Below are 20,075 nucleotides of genomic sequence, written 5' to 3'. Positions count from 1 at the left end.
AGTTCCAAATCACCCACCAGTTTTTTTTTTTTTTTTTTTTTTTTAAACACGGCCTTGGACTAACCACTTAAATTCAGATTTCTATGTCTTTACCCTGGCCAAAATATTCATCTATAAGCAACTGCATGGACTGCAAAATGCCAAGAGGGCTGGCTGAAATTGCACTTTAACTTCTTTACCCCTAAGGAAAATATCACTCACTGCTATAAAACCTCTTTAGATAGCCAGATGGAAAATGCTGTAAATAATTTTTATAAACAAATCAGCTTTCAGAAACAATTAACCTTTCTCCACCATTCTTCCTTTTCAGGGTTAGGGGAAAAAATAATAAATGCTGTAGCAACCCTCAAGCAACCATGTGAGGATTGTCCTAGAGGTATTTTCATGTTTTGACCTTGACTGGATGTTAGCAAAAACAAAGCAGTAAAAGCATTAAAAACTAAACAAAACAGAACTGGACTGAAAAATATAGAAGATGGAGCTGTATGCACCCCTGGAGAGTTACATGCTCACAGCTAATACAATATAACAGTCTAGGTCAGAATGCCTTTGATTAAGTCTGTTCTTAATTATTGAAGAACACGGTACTATAAATAAGGGAAAAAGGATGATGTGCTCAGATCTCCAGCATTATTTATATCTTTCGTGTCTAAACAGGTCATTTTATGTTTCGTTTTTCATATCATGGTAATTAGACAGCAGAAGTTATAATTGGTTCTACAGAACGCTTACTAGCAAAAGAGCAAGGCATACTAGTTTGCAAATGAGTTGTCAGCACCAAAGCTAGAAAATTGTTTTTTGGGGGAAATTCCACCAGGGAAATAACTAACATGATTAAATAGTCTTCACTGAAAGGTGCTTAATACTGCTTTATGTAAGAAGTACCAGCAACAACACAGGCACCATCATTAAAATTGCTTTAGTTAAAAACAGTCAGGTAGGCTTTGAAAATTGTTCCAGATTTCAAAGAAAACTCTGCAGCTGGATCTGAAGCAAAATTTGATATTTTTACACTTTCAAAGTCTGGGAGAATTCTAATTTGAAACCAAACAGAATCAGGCAGTTTAGATATTTACGTAAAGCATGATCTTTTTTCTTCCTACAGAGCAGCTTGTGAAGAATCAGGAGTTTTAACTGAATGAAGGAGAGAGAATTATTTTCCTCTTAAGCAAAATATGTTGTATTGTATTTTCTTTTCATGTACATTAAAATAGCATTACAAATTCTATATTATATGTTTTATTGTATATTACATACATATCATCCCTTTAAAAACAAAAATCAATTGCAGCATATAAAAGGGTTTAGATAAAATTTGTTTCCAAGTCTATTTGATGAATAGTTCAAAATAAGTCTCTCCTCTCCAGCAGCTACAAAGAGAACCTAAGCAACTAACTTTGAGATGACTGACACTAAGTAAACCCTACTTGATATGATAAATACAGGCCCTACAACCAACAGTGCTTTTTCAAGAATTTTTTTCAACTTACTTTCTGTCTCTCTTCTTCCTGTGAGGGAGGGCACAAGGGAATTATTTTTTATTCCTTACATCAAAATATACAATAAGGCTTCAAAAAAATTAAATTTTAATAGGGCTTACATTTAAGAATGTTACTCTACCCTCATTTACTGTTGAATGAGCCTCACTCTTCTTTTGGAAAATTTCTGGAAAACTGGATGCTCAAAATAAAGCCCCATGCAGGGCACTCATCCAACTATGAGGTCCACAGCACATGCAATAAAGTAATACTAGAGACAGGCTTAGCGATCTGGGCATACACTGCTTATTGCCAGCAGAAACTTGTTTTTTATTTGCAGTGGAACCTGCAAAACTCTTTAGGGAAACCCATGAAACACCAGTTGATTTATGCAGCTTCTCTCATGGTCTGCCCTTACATCATTAAAGCATGCAACTGGTCAGGACACATGTAGAAACACATGACATGGTCTATGCTTTATGAATGTACATTGATTTTTAGGAAAGGTTAAATGAAATCTTGTAAGTGTGGCAAAGAAGTCTAAGTGTTTCTCAGATGTCAAAAAGAGCTCTAATTTCTAACACAGCAGGACACTTGCATCTTGGGTAGTCTTCATCTTCCTCTGAAATCTCACATGATCAGGATGTTTGTTTTTATGCATCTGTTTTCTAATTTTACACCGTGTTAGTTAAACCTGAACAGCAAGATCCAGACTATAATTTCCAAGACCCACGAATTTCATTAAGTAAACTTTAATTTTCAGAAATAAGTAGCTAAAAGATGAGCTAAACTCATCTAGCTTAGATGAGTTCTACCATGAACTGAAATCCATATCTAGGCACACTACCACTGATTTAGAAGGTTTTGATCATTACAATTTCTGAAAATGACCGCAATAATTTGATTTCTTTGCAAGGTGAAGCAAAAAAAGTTTCCTTATTTGAAAAAAATAAAGGACCCATTTGAACCAAAATGGGTATCTCCAGGGCACATTGCTAGAACTCAACATTCTTTTTAACAAACAAATGTCAATTATTCTACTGCTTACTTACGAAAGCCAGCAAAAAAAACAAGGCATTCTTATCAAGTTGTTGATACTCGTTCAAGAGTTATTTGCACAGTAATTTAATTTAGACTTCAAAGCTTAAGGAAAAATTCTGAAGAGCCTTGAAGAGTCCAGCTCTTAGGATTGCCAGCTATAAATATAAAAATCAAAAACAGGAGTTAAACTTTACTGTTTGTCTCTGAAGCAAAATTTAGAGCAGAATCAGACATTGAACTAGTATATCCAGTGATGTTAACATGGTTAAATCCCTGAGTTTAGTCAGAGAAGAACATTAGGAAATAGCAAATTAATTCCTATAGCAGTAGAAACAGAAATATGTATTTCAAACCCTTTTTTAAATTTGATAAGAAAATACCCCAAAAAGCAACAAAAAAAATCCAGGCATGAAAACTCTCAACCTTCTTAAAGAACTATATATGTTTGCATTTTATCCTTGATTAAATCAGACATGCCATACGTGCACCACAGAGAAGTACATATACTCAGCTGAACTTCTAACTCTTTGGTTCAGAGGACAATATCTTGACATTAGTAATTTCAATATAAAAGCAAAAACAGTCAACAAAAAAAGAAGTCACTTTAGCTTGAATATTCATGACTACTTAGATGTAGAGTGATTCTAAGCTAAGACAAGTTTGGATTGATGAGGCCAAACTCCAAAAAGACACCTCCAAAATGCAACACAAAAAGTGTTGATGACTCAGAGACATTCTTCACAACAGTAAACTAAATGCTGCCACGAATGACTGAAACACTGCCAGTTTGAAGATGGGACTTTGAAAAGATCCTGAGAAGCAGTGATTGTTAAAACATAAATTAAAAAAAAATTACATTGCTTAAATTTCTAATTTTTCATTGTTTGAAAACTGTTTATTTTTCATTATAGGATCCTTTGCACCGCTTCAAATAAGCCCAGCTTTTGCAAAGAGAAAAAAATGACTCTCAAGCTAGCTACATCCAGAAGCACTGGAACTCAACAGATTCAAAACAAGCAGAAAAACCCCCAAAACCAAAAAAAACCCCAAACCCTAAGGATCTGTTTGGACAATGTGTGTGGTTTTGATACCATTGTAGAAGATGCTTGATGAACACTCACAGAGCTAAAACCCTCTTTGTATTAAAGCACAGACAGTGGCTTTGGAAACACCCCATGTTGTCCTACTGTTCAGGAAATACAAAGATGAGAAACAATCTTGAACAAATCTGCATTGCCTATTAATGCCAGCCGGTTAGAGACTCCATCTTCTACCCTCACTGATAGATCTTGTGCACTCAATATATAATATCACTAAAAATAATATTCAACTACAGAGCACCACAGATGATAGCAAATCACGAAACAGTACTGTTAATCCTGAATGGCAATCTTTGTCTTTTCTGACTTGAGGCTCTTCTCTTAGCTAAAGGGAAGCAAATGATTGAGCAAGGAAAACACCCAGGATTTACTGTCAATCACGCCACTACGAGAACTTTTGATGATTGTTTCAGATGTTTAAAGCCTTTGTCTGAAATGTCTGATATCCTCAAAACCTCTGTACTATATGGCTTTCCTTTTTCTGCCTGGCTCTTAGTTTTTGAAAGGGGACAGTCAAGGCTTTGAGGGGAGGAGGAAAAAAAAAAAAAAAAAACGTACAGCAGACAGCAGTTTGACTTCTGTTGTAATCGGTGAGCTGTGTTTCAGGTGCTTGCCTTATTTTTTGAAGACAGCTCTAAGAAAACTAAGGAACCCAATGAATTTTAACTAGCTCTCTTTGAATAAGCCATGGACTTCATATGAACAGAATCACTCTTTTCTGGCCCCAATAGTTTCTAGCCCCGACTAGACAAGAAAGGTATAAATGCAATCCTGAGGCCATTGACTTCAGTGCAGCCACAGCTTTTCCCCATAAAAATGACCAGGGGTACCTAGGTATTTTCACGTCATTCAGAAACAACAGAACCAAGGTTAGGTGAAGAGAGAAGTGCTGATTTTTAACTGTAGTTTAGGTTTAATTTTATCTAATCTATAATGGTAGGACAAAAGGATCAGATACCTTTCCAGTTAGCATGCAGTTCAATGTTCACATCACTTTTTGATTTGATGAAAGTGGGTGCATAAAGGTAAGATTTGGATATAAGTCCCATATCTGGGTAGGTTATTGGTCTTCCTGAAGTACTAAGGGCCTGTCTCTTTTCAAAAGAATCCTCTTCTGGTATTAGTTAACCTAAAGGTAACTCTGAATGAAGGTATAGATTTCTCAAAGGCATTGCCAGAAGATTGAGGTAAAGCTCACAGATGTCAAAGACGTCTGGCACCTAACAATATTTAATCCAGACAATCCATAATGAGTTTTATCAGCACTTCTGAATACCAAAAAATACAGTATGTAACTGATCACACACTTAATTCCTACCAACTTCTCTGTCTGAGCTAATAAAAACAAAATTTGGAAACTAGACTCAGTGTGAACAGAACATGGCCAGGACAGCAGCAAGTTGAATATGTTCTTAGTTTTTATTTTTACTTGCAGTGAGTCTAACAGAAAGAATTATTCCATGGTTTGAAAGAATCATTAAGGTTTGGTGAAATTCTTCCAAGCTGTAGGTTATATGGATAAAGAATAATTTGACGGTAGTTTTGAAAGTGAACAGATTCAGTCAACGAGTTTGGCATTTACTAGAAACTTGAATAATTTCATGCCTTAATACCCTCTTCGCTACTGGTAGAAATGGAACTATGCAAAGTAAAACACTTTTATGGAGACTTGCTGTTTGCTGGAAATCTAATGCTTCCTTCAATTCCTGGTCTGTTATCATACCGTTGCATTTTTCATATTAAACCGCAATTACCCTCTCTTGGTGGTTCAGTTACATTAATTTCTAGTTAGCATTAGTATTTGTCAACAGCAGATACACTTTGCAACAGCAGATACACTTTAAAACAGCTGTAGTTCCTTTCGAAGCTCTACTGTTATTGAGACCATATGGCCATTATGCCGGCGTTGTTTCCTCTTTTGCTCTCCTGTTGACAAAATAATTTATCTTTAATGTGCTAACCCTCCTCAGAGCTAGCCTGGACAGTGGTTTATTTTCATCCCCTGAGACACTAACAATCTCACAAATAACTGAAAGTAAGAAACTGGGAACAGAACACAGGTATTTCAAAGGCAAAACCTTGGCAAATTCTCCCTCCCCCCCTCCTTTTTTTTCTTCATTAATAGCAAGATTACAGACGAGGTCAGTTTGAAAATAAGCAATGCAGACTTATTATGTGTGTTACACATGTATTTCTGCTGTTAGTATTCCACTTTCTATTTCTATAACGTTACCTCCTGCTTGGAGTTGCTAAGAAAGCCAATACCTGTCAGTGGTCTTCTTCCATGAAGTATAATATCAGGTCTCAATCTAAGCACCTAGCTGATTTTAAACTTACAAGCAGGATGCAGGTGCTCCCACAATGTTCACAAAGTTGTTCACTGCTAAGAAATGCTAGACGTGGAGTAGAACCTCACAGACCAAGTCACTGATTTCCAAAATTCAGTTTTCTTTTTTAACCTGACCCTACTGCAGGCTTTGCCAATGAGTGTGCAAATAGTACGCAGGAGTGAAAACTCCACAACTAAGCTCTGTATGACCAAATACTCTAAGGAATTTAAGTCTCAGGGAGATTGATAAGAAGAAAATTAACCTGTTACAGGGGTAGCTGAAGGTGATGATTTCCTCAGGCATCACTACTGAAGGCCAGAATTAATATACGTCTTGATTTCTTTAATGAGTGCAACCCTCTATCTCCTGTTCTAAACAGTCTTCATTTCCTTTTAAAGGCCTGTTCACTGGTGGTTTGACTATATATTAAGTGGTTTTGAATATATATTATATATAATATAGCTGGAATAAAAAAATCATATGAAGTAGGTTTGTAGAAGAAGACCTTTGAAAAAAAACTCAGATCTTTCAAAATTAACAGAATGAGAAGTGTATACACAACTGTTAAATTTCTAAATATTTTAGGAAGACATTGTTGATTGCTGATCTAAGACTCTAGCTTAAAAAGCCATTGATCCCATATGGGAAAGACTCGGCATAAAACAGTGGCTCGATGATGCAGCCAGGCATCTGATATCTGCTCAGGAATGGTCACCTGCACCAGGAGAGCAGGGCCTCCCACTGCACTCCCCCTGGTTTCTCCAGAGGCTGCCGGTGAGGCAATTCAGTCACCTCAGCTGTGTGCAGAGCTTTGGCTTTGTTCTGATGAGAACCTGACAGCTGTCATTTATCAACAGCTTGCACAGCTTTATCTCAGTGGCTTCTAAACCTTTGCAACCCATTACAGAGTCCCAGTCACACCATGTCACCTCACTAACTAGCTGCTCAGGTTGGTATATTTGGCAGTTTTCCCAGTATTAAGCACTGACATATAGAAGCTTTTTAGAGCATCTTTTAGATGCTCTAAGTTGTTTTTTCCAGGCTTTGCCCCAACCGCTTTCTTATGGAAGTAACATTCCGCAAAGCTAACATTTCAAAGAAGTGATGTTATACCATACTAGCTATGCCAGGCTAACAAACACTTCCTAGAACTCAGTGAAGACACAGCAGCTTTTATTCAAGAAGGTATAAATGGTAGAATGTAAGAGGAAATTCTAAATTGATTAGTTAATACACACGAGTATACAATTTATCTTTCATTTACTGGAGAGCATATTCACTAAACAGGAATGTTAATGTAACATAACTCATTATTAGATTTCATGGAAAGGGAAGATGATATTTATTTATCAAATCTCTAAGTAGATTTTACCTGCTCACACTTTGTCATAGATTTCCTTCATTCACACTCATATTCTCACAAGGCCCAAGACACCTATGACCAAGTAGCCTGGCCAGGATCATTTGCCCGTGACAGAGGACAGGGACACCAGTTATCAAGTCTCTATCATATCTCTGGGTTCCTTTTGACTGGTGACAAACTAGCATTTGGACAGATCTTTTATACCCTCGGGAGTCAATAGTTGTTATCCTTTCCTTCAAAATCTTGCTTACGTCAGTCTCCTTAAGCCTTAGGCCAAGTTGCTATTCACTGTTTTTCCTTGTTTGTTTGAAAAATATGCCTGTCTTCCTGGAGGGCTAACAAGCGAAAGAATGGCATACGTGATACACGTAGCCCTGTTGTTGTCTCCCCGTTGTTAGGATGCAGCATCTTCTACTGCAGAGCCGTCCGACCAGAGCACAGGCCTGTGGTCTTGACATAAACAACACATTTCTCAAGTTTACTTCTAGGAACAGTGTCCTGGAAGCAGCATCCCTCATTAGCAGGAGAGGCCTTTCTTTTTACCCTTTGTTCTGATGTTTCTTCCAGTGCTTTCATAGACACATTCTCATTCATATTTCTTTCATACCAAATCTTAGTATTTGTTATAAAGCTCGGCAGTCAGAGCTAAGAATATGGTCAGACAATCAGCAAAAGTGACCCCCACACAGAAATATCTTGCACAATGATCCAAGTTTGAAGCAAACAAGCAATTCACAGCCTGTGCATGTGCTCTCTGCAGTTCCCACAGCTCATGGCCTACCTCAGCTCATGCCAGGGATGGCGGTGGATAAACTTAGCAATCTGTATGTCCAAGCAGACTACTTTGCACAGAGTAAGGCTCTTATGGGGAGATCCACGTTGGGCCAGAGATGGGCATTTACAAAATCAGCTCCTAAGACAAAGGCAAACCACCCTCTAGTCAGTACAGACAGAGAAGTAGCATAAATGGAAGGAGGCTGAGGAAGGGGTGTGTTGCTGCTTGTACACAAACGGGAAGACATTACAGCAAGCACACGAGTATCTGGCACGCGCAAACCAGAACCTAGCAATGTGTGCTTTTTGATCCATTTCTTTCCAGGAAGAACAAATAAATCATTTCAAACTGCATTTGTCCACAATACCTAACTGACATCTCTAGCTTGATGCCCTTGATTGCAGGCACCACACTGTCCTGCGTAAGGCTTTCTGTGGCTCAGTATTATGGCGTGGTGTCATCAGCACTGGGCAACTCAGTTCAAAGCCACGGCATAAAACTTCTCACAAACAAGAGTAGTGAGAAATGCTCAGAGTGAGAAGAGGAGAGAAAACAGCCTCTTCCAGAGGTATCAGAACAGGACCAAGTGAGTAAGTCAACATAGAAAAAAATAAAATAAAAGCAATAAGCAACAGTTGTTTGAGGGAAGGCTCTGAAACTAAACCTACACATTTGTTAATTAGGACCAAAATGACAGGCTTGTGTTTTTTTCAGAGCTAGAGTCACAAGGCCATGTAATTTTTCGGTTGACTGTAATCATCTTTCGATTGTTTCAGTCTTGTACCTATATCCAAATCTAGTACCAACTTTTTCAAATTCATGTTTAGCAATTTCTGATTAGTAAAAATCACCTGGAAAACCCACTTTTTTAATAAAGCAAAAAAAAAAAAAAAAAAAAGAAATGAATCATGCAAACTAAGACTGTCTGTGAATGATTATGTATCTTTACTTATCACTCCGTTATGCTACATCAGTTCAGAACAGTCTATCTTCAGGAATCAAAGACAAAAGAGAATAGAAAACTAAGAGCCAGAAAAGAGAGAAAAAATTTGGCAAAAAGCTAGCTTGCATGCACCTCTCCTTTTTTCTATGTTAAAACATAGGTTTGCTTGACTGCTCTTCTGAAAGACAGGGCCAGCTGAATACACTGATAATTGTTTTGTCCTTTTCATTATATTTGGACAAAAACTCATATTTGTTAAGTAACCTTCAGCAATAAACTTGACAAAGCATTTTTTCAGTGAGCTATGAACATAGCGAAGGTAAAGCAGTGGAACAGGCAACTCATCTAATTTTGCACAGCACATTTTCTTTCCTCCTATGCATTTGATTAATGTGTTATTGCTGCTTGATTTCTCTCCCTGCAGCATGTTTGCCACTGAATTCCTTACCATCTTGCTTACTTAGCGACACTGGGACATATCCTACATCTCTCCAGGAATGTCAAAACTGCAGGAAGAATAGTTATTTGCCAGTCCCACTTGCCAACACTAAATATTACAGTATTTTTGTACAACAGACACTACTATCTCAGCTCAAGACAGCCTCAGAACTAAAGAAATCCTCAGTTCCAGGATGACAGAAAAGAAGCAAAACAATGCATTAAAAAGATTACATTCTGCAGCTGTGGAACAGTATCACATCCCCACAGTACCATGTGATTGAGTTCACTTCTGACAAGCCTACCTCCACTTACTAGCCCCACATGCAGACCCATGTCCCCTCCAGCCCTGCAGGACAGCAGGGAAACCCTGCCCAAGAGAGGACCTAAGTCAACACAAAGCACAGCAACAAGTTGCTTGCATTCACAAGCTCAGCCAGTAAGATAAGATGCAATATATACTTCTTTTTCCTCTGTATACAAGATGAGCACTTTCAATACCCCACTGCAAAGCAGACCAGCTGGGCTCAATAGTCTCCTCAGACAGAAGGTATTCATGCTCACATTTTTTGCTCCCAGTAGAGAGTTTTAACCACCAGGACAGACACAACTCCACTACCAGTTAATGCCTAGCAACACAAGGAAGGCCATTTTCCTACAGACCACAAGATACCACTGAGACAACGATAACTTAAGATCCCACCTAGCAACAGGAAAACCCCAGCAGTATTATTTTCCTGCTCACATCTAACAGCAATTCCCAATCAGATGCAGTAAATCTAATCAGCTAAAACTCACCCTGTTTTATTTAAAGAGGAAAAAATGAAAGAATAGCCTATAAAACACCCACTCACTCACCCATCTGGCATTGTCCATGCAGGAGGGAAGGTGGCTGTTACCCAGGTCCCACCACAAGGGAGCCAGAGTCTTCACCAACAGCAGGAGGCAAAGCAATCGCCACAGCTTGCTCCCTGTGGGGGACAGCCCCCTGGGCAGCCCATTCCCCAGAGAGGCTTTGCAGCCACCACCTCTGTGGGAGGCAGAGGCTAAAGAGGCCCCAGCCACCTCCTACAGGCTAGAGCAGCAAAACCACTGTATTTTCTCAGAGGACTTCGCTTTACAGAGTCAGCACACTAACAAACAGAAGCATCCTGGGAGCAAGGACCCAAACTCAGAGCTCAGCTGTTAATGACTAACCAATCTGCACCTGCATGGTGGGGTTTTCATCCCCTCAGCCTCCATGACCTGCTGCATACCACTATGGGTTCAAACAGGAGAAGTGAAAGTCCTGCCTTGACAGCCTGATCTGTTGCCTCACAGCTCAGTCACTCTTCAGGGATACATGAATTCATCCTCCAGAGCTAACAAAATTCAGTCTCCCAGAAAGTTGCTGGATAAGGGCTAGAGTGGAAAAAGAGACATGAGCAGAACTAGCTTCACCTCCTCTGACTGCTCATTAAAGGACCCTGCTAAGTGCTTTGGGAGGAAAAATCTCAGCAATAGATTAGATGAAGAACTGGGAAGAAGCACTTCTCAGCATCCTCAGATAAATCTTGAGCATAACACCTGCCTCTATTTTCAGCAATTCTTCTTTTAACTGGATCTAGACAGGGAGATTTAATGGGGAGCCTAAGGAAACTGCAACTAATGTGTTAGCAGACCCTGGTGCTTTCTATCAGATGGCGGAAGAGAGCTCAATCACCTCTCAGCTCCGCCACCACATCCCCTGCATCATTGTCACAGTCACATCCAGCCCTGCTAATTACCGGCAAGCTGAGCACGCTAACCTTAGCCTCCGCCTGCTGAGCTGAGGAACGTCCTCGGTTGCTGTGCTGCACCAGGCCGTGCTAACTGGTGTGAGGTTCTGCTGTCTTGTCTGGGGACCAAATGCTGGAAAATTAGCTTCCATGTTGACTATTTTTAGGTACATAAATTCCTTACTGGACCTAAATCTCAGGGCTATACTGAATGAAGGCATCAATTATTAACCATCACCTCAGTAATTAGTGTTTCATCTTTCATGTTGGTTGAAAAGCTCAGTGTTCCCTCATTTGATCAGAAGTCTCTGTTTCCTCATTCTCTGTCATTTCAGATATTCTGATGTCAAGCCTGATCTTCTAAACTTGGGGGCTGATGATTAAGAGGGAAAATGGGCTGTAATAAACATGTAATAAAAATGAGAGCTAGAAATTATTTAAATTCATGTTAATTAACTTTTTATTTTATTCTACAGCAAACAAATACTGGCAGTTGATAGGAGCTTTTAAACATAATAAGAATTCAGCTGCTTGGAGGTCACTCAGAAATATGATGAGATAGATAAAACGGATCAGTTCCACTCCACAGTATTCCAGCCTCATCTCTTATATTCACATCATTTGCATGTGATTTGAAAAAAGCATAATTTAGGTATATTTGTGCCCTTTATGTATCATTTATGGATGAAGATTGTCTTAAAAGCTGTTCTTTCATTACTTTTTTTCCTCATACACTAGTGATACCATGACCTCTAGTCTAGTTTTTCTCTAGTGGCTTGAAGGCCACAAGAAGACCTTCAGACAACCTGAATAGTGACATCACAGGAGGATGAAGGTGAAGCTGAGTTCTGCCTCTTTGTCTACCTCCTTTTCCTGGCTTGATTTCTTAAAATAAACAAATAAATAAATAAATCCAGTTGTAACATCCTCTGCCAGCCTATCTGTCCTCCAATACATGGAATAAACTGGGACCGACAAAGACAGGATGGGTAATCTGCAAGGTGAAAAAGCAGATCCAGAAGGTTTGGCTGCTCTGCAGACTGGGGAATGTTAAAGGGACCTTTGAGGTAGTTCTGACTAACCTCCCACCTCTGCACAGCTCAGCACAGCGTCAAGCACAGACACTAGCACTTGCTCAGAAAGCAAAATTGCTGAGCTGGCGTGTTGCTGAACACCAATAAAATCTCTCAAAAGCCTAGGTGACTTGGATGAAGTACCACACTGATGTGATTATTCTGCTTCTGGTTGTAGAACCAGTGCAGTCACTGTATTTCACTGCAGTATGCAAGTCTGATGCATCCTTCCAATAAAGGGCCAGCAGAAAACATCTGGAGGGAGCATAGCTGTAAGCAGCTCTAGCTTAGTCCACTTTGTCAGCCTAGGATCGGCTGTAAGGTGACTATAGCACCTTTTTTTTCCTTTTTCCGCAACTCGGCTACGCTGACAGAGAGCAGATGTCACTGCCGTGCTCTGGTTCTCCAGCTGCAGTCCCCAGCAGACCTGGAAGTGGTGCTGTAGACAGTGCTGGGCTATGTTTTTCTCTCTTTTTCTCTTTCTCTCTCCCTCTCTTTCCCTCTCCCTCTCTCTCTCTCACACACACAGACACACACACAATTTTGAGGAAATACCTCCTATGTCATGTGAAAAACTGCTGAGTCTTTATTGAGTATGTTAGAAGAACAACATATCTTATACAAACAGGTGTCCATTTTAATTTTATGTCACTGCTGGTGCATTCAATTCCCACAACCATGACAGTTATTGCTGAGCACGTAGCCACTGTCAGTAGACATACACTCAATGCGGGTGACTTGATTTTGTAACTTTAAGTGCTAAGATGAATGAACATTCAGGCATATTAGCAACATCATTACAGTTCATTGCACTTTTATTAAGCTCGCCCTCACTGCATAAATTGTTCTTTTGCAAATACTTACTAAGACTTGTGGTTGATTTAAAGCAAACCTTTTCCTGAAACGTCCTGATTCTCCCACTTTTTCTAAAGATAACTTTACCCTGTGGGTTATAGGAGCAGAAGCAGTTGTTATAGTTATACATGAGGTTCAACTGCACAAGTGAATGAAAAGAAATTACAACAAAACATTTTTTGTGACCCCCTACTCAGGAACTAGACAAAAGCATAATTTCTAGAATGGAGTTTAAAAAAAGGGTTGGAAAGGCCAACAACAATACACTTCACTCCAACTTTACAACACTAGGGAGGTACAGGAGATTAAAATTATCTCCGCAAGCATCACACTTCAATTTTCTAGCCCAATCGTTCAGTTCCCAAGGGTGGAAACTGTTCTCTTTTACAGCACTCTGGGAGCTACTCAAAGAGAATGAAGATGGACTATGGCCTGATATTCTGCACAGACAGAAAGGCACCCCTTCGATAGCCTTCTCAGGAGAAGTAGAGTTATTTACACTGACTTTAGTGACAGTTTATTTGACTTAAAAAACAGGACTCTGCCTCCTGGGTTTTTGCTTCTTGATAGCGGTACTCAAAGCAAAGCTTTCCTTTTATATTTTCTCCTGTATTTTTCTTTTCATGTCCCTGCCACTGGACTTAGATTTTTCATGAGTAGCTCCTCTGCGTAGCTCCTCTGCAGCATTCGAGCAATCTGCCCACCTCATTCATCAAAGTGGCTTCATGCCTGGTGTTTCACTGTAGTTTGTCAGGACAGCTTTTAGTAAAATTAATAATTCCTGTCATCACCCATGAAAGGGAGCATGGAGGTAACTGCTGTTACAGCCTGACATGTAGGGCCAAACTCTATTCCCATTTAAACTCTTTCCAACAGTTTATACTCTAAGGGTTGCCTATTTTTTTACAGAATTATGGCATTTAATGAGTACTGCTCTATAACCTAACAGTAGAGAAGTTTCAGTGAGCCACCAAATCATTCTGGGGAGAAGGCCAGATCCCAGGTACTGGTTGTGTTCTTACGTGACTGTCATCACAGTGACTTGACAGATGTTTAGAGTGCTCTCAAATGAATATGACAAAATTAGCATACCGTCTGTGGTTCCCATACTTCTCGCTGTGGTGGTCCTACTTATTCATTACCTAGCTAAAACCATTCTCACGGAACTCCATTGGTTAATGAAGTATCATCCTCTTTCCACAAATTCAGAGGAATTTCTTAACACCCCAAATCAAAAAGACTTCTCTGTGTACATTTTTACATCCTTTGGAATTATCCTGCACTTTACCATTCCCCAAGGGGATAAAGTAACCTTTGGTGGCCAAGGTAACCACATAGTATGAGAAGTTCCTGGTAATCTACATGACTCAGGTATTTGAGAAGACCCGGGCATTTTCCTTGCCTGTGTCAGGGGGAATAAATTAGGGATTTTGGTATCCAGCCCAGGGAAAAGACACAACTGGTTGATCAGCCAGCGACACGGTGGATCTGTATTACCACCGTCCCCAGCAGTCAGGAACAGAGACCCCAGCCGCACAAGGCAGAGAACACAGCAGAGAACAAGGAGGCGCTCCGTGTCTCCAAAGGCTACAATACAAGCACAGGACAAGAGAAAGCAGAGGGAGACAGACAGACAGACATGTAGAGCATTTAAAGAGAACAGTCAGACAAAATGAAACAGCACAACAAACTTGCTCTGAGCACAGCAGCAGCCAAACAGTATTCTATCTTTTTACTGCGGCAAAAGAGAGCTTCTTTGAGGGACTGGAGAAAAGGTAATAACATAAAACATTCGCAGAGAGTGTCTCTTGAGCATGAGGGGAAGCGTGTGCTATAAACATGGCACTAACAGCAACAGTTAAAAAAAAAAAAAAAGCAATTCCAGAACACTTTCCATGTGAAGGGTTCAAAATATGTTTTCATTTTAAAGACACGTCCCTATACCCTAAATATATTAAAGATGCTCTTGCTGTGGCTCTCTGAATCAGCCACAAATTGGAATGGAGCGCACAGGCCTAACTTATGGCCCTTTTTCTACCTGCTGTGCAACACAAAAAGCATGAGGGGAGAAAAAAGAAAAAACATTATCACCGTGGGCAATATTCCTCAAGAATACCAGGGAAAGAAGGAATTCTGCTGAACTATTGGACTGATTTTGTGGCTAATGATTTTTAGTTTTGGCTTTTATCGTTATCTGCGGGATGTTGGTGGAAGACAAAGTCAGGTTTAAAGGCCTGATTTGGAATGCTCTGGACCTCCATTAAGGCTCACTTGCTTCAGATATAGTTCAAATACAGACTGACCATCAAGACCTCCTTAAATACTTACTATGAGCATTGACGTTGATGCTCCAAATTCCTTTTTTCGTTTATTTTCCTTGGATAGACTAAGATTTAGAGGAGGCTCACAGGCAGCTACAAACCCAGCCACAAACTGTGGTGAGGAAATGTTACTTCAGTTGTCAAGATACTTGTCTTGCACAGCTCCTAAATTGCACGGGTGGAGAAAAAACACTTGATTTAATCATTCCACACACACAACTCCCCCCAGACCCTTTCAGGTCAGTTTTCCTTGACTTTCTGTTCTTCCAGCTTGCTTCAAAGTTCTTCTTACTGCAGAATTACCAAAGTGACAGGCAGACACGTAGAAAAGCTGGCATATGATAGGAAAACAGCTTGATTCTGGTTGAATGCAATTCTGACAGTTGTCTTAAGCACTGTGGGAAATGACAACTCATGGGGGTCTGTGCATGATGTCATATTGTCCTCCCCATACACCATGTCAAGCCACAATCTCCATGGCAATATGTATTTTCAAAATTTCTGGTATATTAAATGAGAATATACTAATCAGATGCTTAGTCCATCCTCACCTTCCTCATGTATTTTTTCACAAATAACACTTTCCACCTGCATTGATATTGTGTTATTCATTTCTAATGGGACCAAAAATATTCAACCCACAGGCATACAGCACATAAATTTGTTTAAACGAGTTATATTTATTATGGAGGATGTCACAAAAAAACATAAAAATGCATGAAGTCATTTAACTATAGCCTACAGACTGAAACAGCAACCAAAAAAAGAGAGCACGAAAGAGAGAAAGACATCCTGACTTGTCTTTGTAGCTAGTCTTACATTTCTGTATACAGGTTTTCAATACTGAATAACTGGGTTTGGATTTGTAATGAAAAAAGGAAAGCTTTATGGTACACTCTGTAGTTAAGGGTTCTGTGTATTTTCCAGTGTAATCCTTTACTTTGATGTGGGAGGCTAAGAGCCTACTTTGAAGCCACGGTGAGGATGGAGCAACTTCACTGAGGTTAGCGGGGTTAACCTGATTTGAGAACGCAGCCCTTGCCCTCTGACAATAAAAACTAACTTCTGGTCTAAACCTGGCTTCCATGATCACCAACCAGCAGCAAGATTTTAGAGGAATTTACTAAATTCCAAGGAAGTGTTTTCTCCTATTTTTCAGGCCATGCAAGTAGAAACCACGTAAGCCTTCTAGTGCTAAAGCTGAACTGAAGTCTTGCTCATTGAAAGACTCACAAGCAGCACACAGCTGCAGTGATAAAACAACGCTGCAGCCTCCACTTGGGGCTTGATAGGGCAGATGGGAATACATTTTTCAAAACTCTTTCTCTACATAAAACACTGTTCTAAGGACTCCGTGTTGAAAAAGCCAATTTCACCCAGCATTATCCTGCAGTCTGCCTGTTCCCAAAGGTGGCTCCAAGGCTTCAAAACCCAAACCTAGCTCCTCTTACTCCATCTATGCAGTACAAGCAATACAGAATAAGTTTGTGCCTTTTTAGGCTACCCAGTCTTTGTTAAACATCTTGCACCCAGAAAGATATCATACATTTATGGTCAGCGCACATTCAGAGCCGGAAAAAGCATTGCAAAAGAGCAAGAGTACTGTGATATAATGAAATTTCGCTTCTGAATGGTCTCTAAGGACACCAAGAAATGAAAAGGTCTTTGTGCCTGTTACACCTCCACTTTAGAAAATGCACAATAGCACATGACATATCACTCCCACTTCCACTTCTCACAGTGGAGCCTAATTTTTTAACCTCCTTTTTGCTACAAACCACTAAGGTATTATCTATTAAAAAAGCCATTCAGACCTTATGACTCTTAATTTTACAGTCCAGGAGGGCCTACATTTTGACTATTGGGCTAATACTCTGGACAACTGCGCAATATAGCGCCTTTAAATCTGTAAAATTTCCTCTCTTCTGCTACAGAACAGGGAAACGTGACATAAATTATTCCAACTGCTCTATAGATTACAGAGAAGGATGTGGAGAGCATGGCTGCGCTAGTGAAAGCACCTCCTCTCTTGGTTGCGTTTGCAGTCAGATCTCCTGGGCTGCAGCTGGGAACTGTCCCCTGCAGTGATGCCCTCTGCCTGGCACGGGCACCTCCTGCGCTCGCCCTCTTCAAAGTACTCCAAGCAACACTCGGATACCAGGAAATTCATGCACAGGAGGAAATAAAAGTGAAACTTTGGGCAAAAGTATGATCTTAAAAAACAAGAATTTAGGAACTGTTTTTATTCACACTACTTTAGCATTCATAAGTATCTCTCCCCCTTCCTCCCTGTCTCCCTCCCCCCTTCTCCCTCCCCCTCCCCTCCCTTCCCCCTTCTCTCCCCCATCTTCCCCCCCTCTCCCCTCCCCTCATCCCCAATTCCATAATTTTGGGGGAAAAGGCAGAAGTGAAAAAGAGGAGTAGATCTGGGCTGCTATAAAAGTCAACTGTATCAGTGCCTGATATCTGAGGATCTGGCCTGTATTATGCAGTGATTGGTTGGGTTTTTTCCTCCTCCTTTTTAACCCCACTGGATTTAATAACTTATTCTGATGTCAATGTTCCTATGAGAAAATTTTAAAAAAATACATACAAATAGATTTATATTCCTAATCATCTAGTAAAGTTAGTCTCTCTCTCTCCCCCTGCCCTGAGCCAAACTAGACTAAAATAAACTTACTGTGAAAGATGCATGTATCTTTCCAGAATAAAAACTACTCAGACTTCTCTCATTAATTTGAATGGATCAAATTAACAGTACAAAAATAAAAAAAAGACTTATCACTAAACTATATTTAAGAAGACATTTCAGGCTGCTGTTCACCTTCTGGAAAATATTGTTATTTATTACTAATGACAGATAGCATACTCCCATAAGGCTCTCTATTTAATGCATGCCTTTCTCTGGAGGAGGAAGATCTGTCTGCATACATTTATTCTCTAGGATTAGCTAGAATTAACAATTGGGTTAATAAAGTAAATTCTTCTTAGGAGTTTCTCATGAGGACATTCATTTGCCAAAGTCATACTAAAGATGTCTATATAAACACTCCTGTGACATTCACAGAAACACCAGTACACCTGAAGTCTTTAATGAATACTACTAATAATGACTTACAACAGTGCAGACAAAACATACTGTATTATACCATTTCAATCACAAAGAATTCCAGGATCTGTAGTCTAGTGATGACGTATTATTTACAAAGCCTAGAAAGGTGAGTTGCTTCCTCTGCAATTATCTGTCAACAGCAAGTAAACTAGAAAACTAGCTAAACATTCAGAAACAGCTAAAACAGTCAAAAAATAATAGAAGATTATTCATTATATAAAGTAATACCTCTCATCACTGGTGGAGAGAGACTGTTATAATTCATAAAAAGTTGTGAAGCCCATTATTTTTTTAAATACTCATTTTAAATTAAGCTATATTATGAAATCACTAATCTAACATGAAATGATCTTAAATTTACCAGAGCAGATTTTTTGCTCAATTTAAGATTATACAATAATGTCAATACATATAGAAGGCACAAATATACCTGGGTCCAGAATAAAAAGCTGCATAAGCTCCTGTATTAGCTATTATATATAAATGGTAAAAGGAATTTGTTCTACAATAAATAACATACATGTTTATAAACTTATTCAACATATTTCTCTGAATCTTCATGAACGCAAGACAACCAATGGCCTAACATTGAAACATTCAAGCTTTCTAACTATAATAAACTCATCACAGTTGATCTTCACAGTTAATCTTTGCAGGCACTTTGCAATTGTAACAATAATCTGACAAAGCAGAGAATGCTTGTTCAAATATATTAAAAACGGCTACACTTAATATCTCTATGCAGCTCAACAGCTTTTTATTTCTAATAACAATAAATCAGAATTTTCTCCATTTTTTCCCCAAATGGAACACAGTGTTCACAGGAAGGTTACATTGTTCAGTTAAATCTGCAGGGCAACACAAACCAAAAATCTTATGCATGCTTCCATGACAAAGTAATTACTTCAAGTCTGACAAATTCATTTAAAATGTATTTCTTTTTTAATATATAAAATCCTTACTTTTCAAACAATATTGCAAAGAAGGAAAGAAGAGGTAATTAACACATAAGCATATGACAGCAGTTTATTAAATAAAGTACTGCTGCTCCTGCTATGTTCTGACACTATACGTAGTTCCTTGACAAAGTGTTCATATTTACATGAAATAAAATTACATGCACATGTAGAATTGTGATGAGTACATAAGGTTGACTGTAAGCCGCGCTGCTTTCCAGTTCTGGTTCTACCAGGCATGTTGTGTTTCATTTTAGAGATCATTGATGTAAAAATAATGCCAGAGGAGAAAAACTCAAAAGAAACATACAGGCCAGGTTTTCTCCCTTCTGCTGTCCTGGTCTTACAGTTTGGTGATCTAAAGTCCCATTTCAGTTCAAGGGTGATCCCTCCAGAGGTTTAGCACTTTGTGGGTGTCTATGTTACGCTCCAGCATTTCTGTTGTTGTATCAAAAAGCAATTGAAGTAGGGATGAGAAAAGGAAGGCACAGCTGGGACATTCACAACATTCAGGGAGCTTCTGGGTTTGCCCC

Source organism: Dromaius novaehollandiae, chromosome 3 (assembly GCF_036370855.1).
Source record: "Dromaius novaehollandiae isolate bDroNov1 chromosome 3, bDroNov1.hap1, whole genome shotgun sequence".
In the NCBI taxonomy this organism is placed as follows: domain Eukaryota; kingdom Metazoa; phylum Chordata; class Aves; order Casuariiformes; family Dromaiidae; genus Dromaius; species Dromaius novaehollandiae.
Note: the sequence above shows the minus strand (reverse complement) of the source record.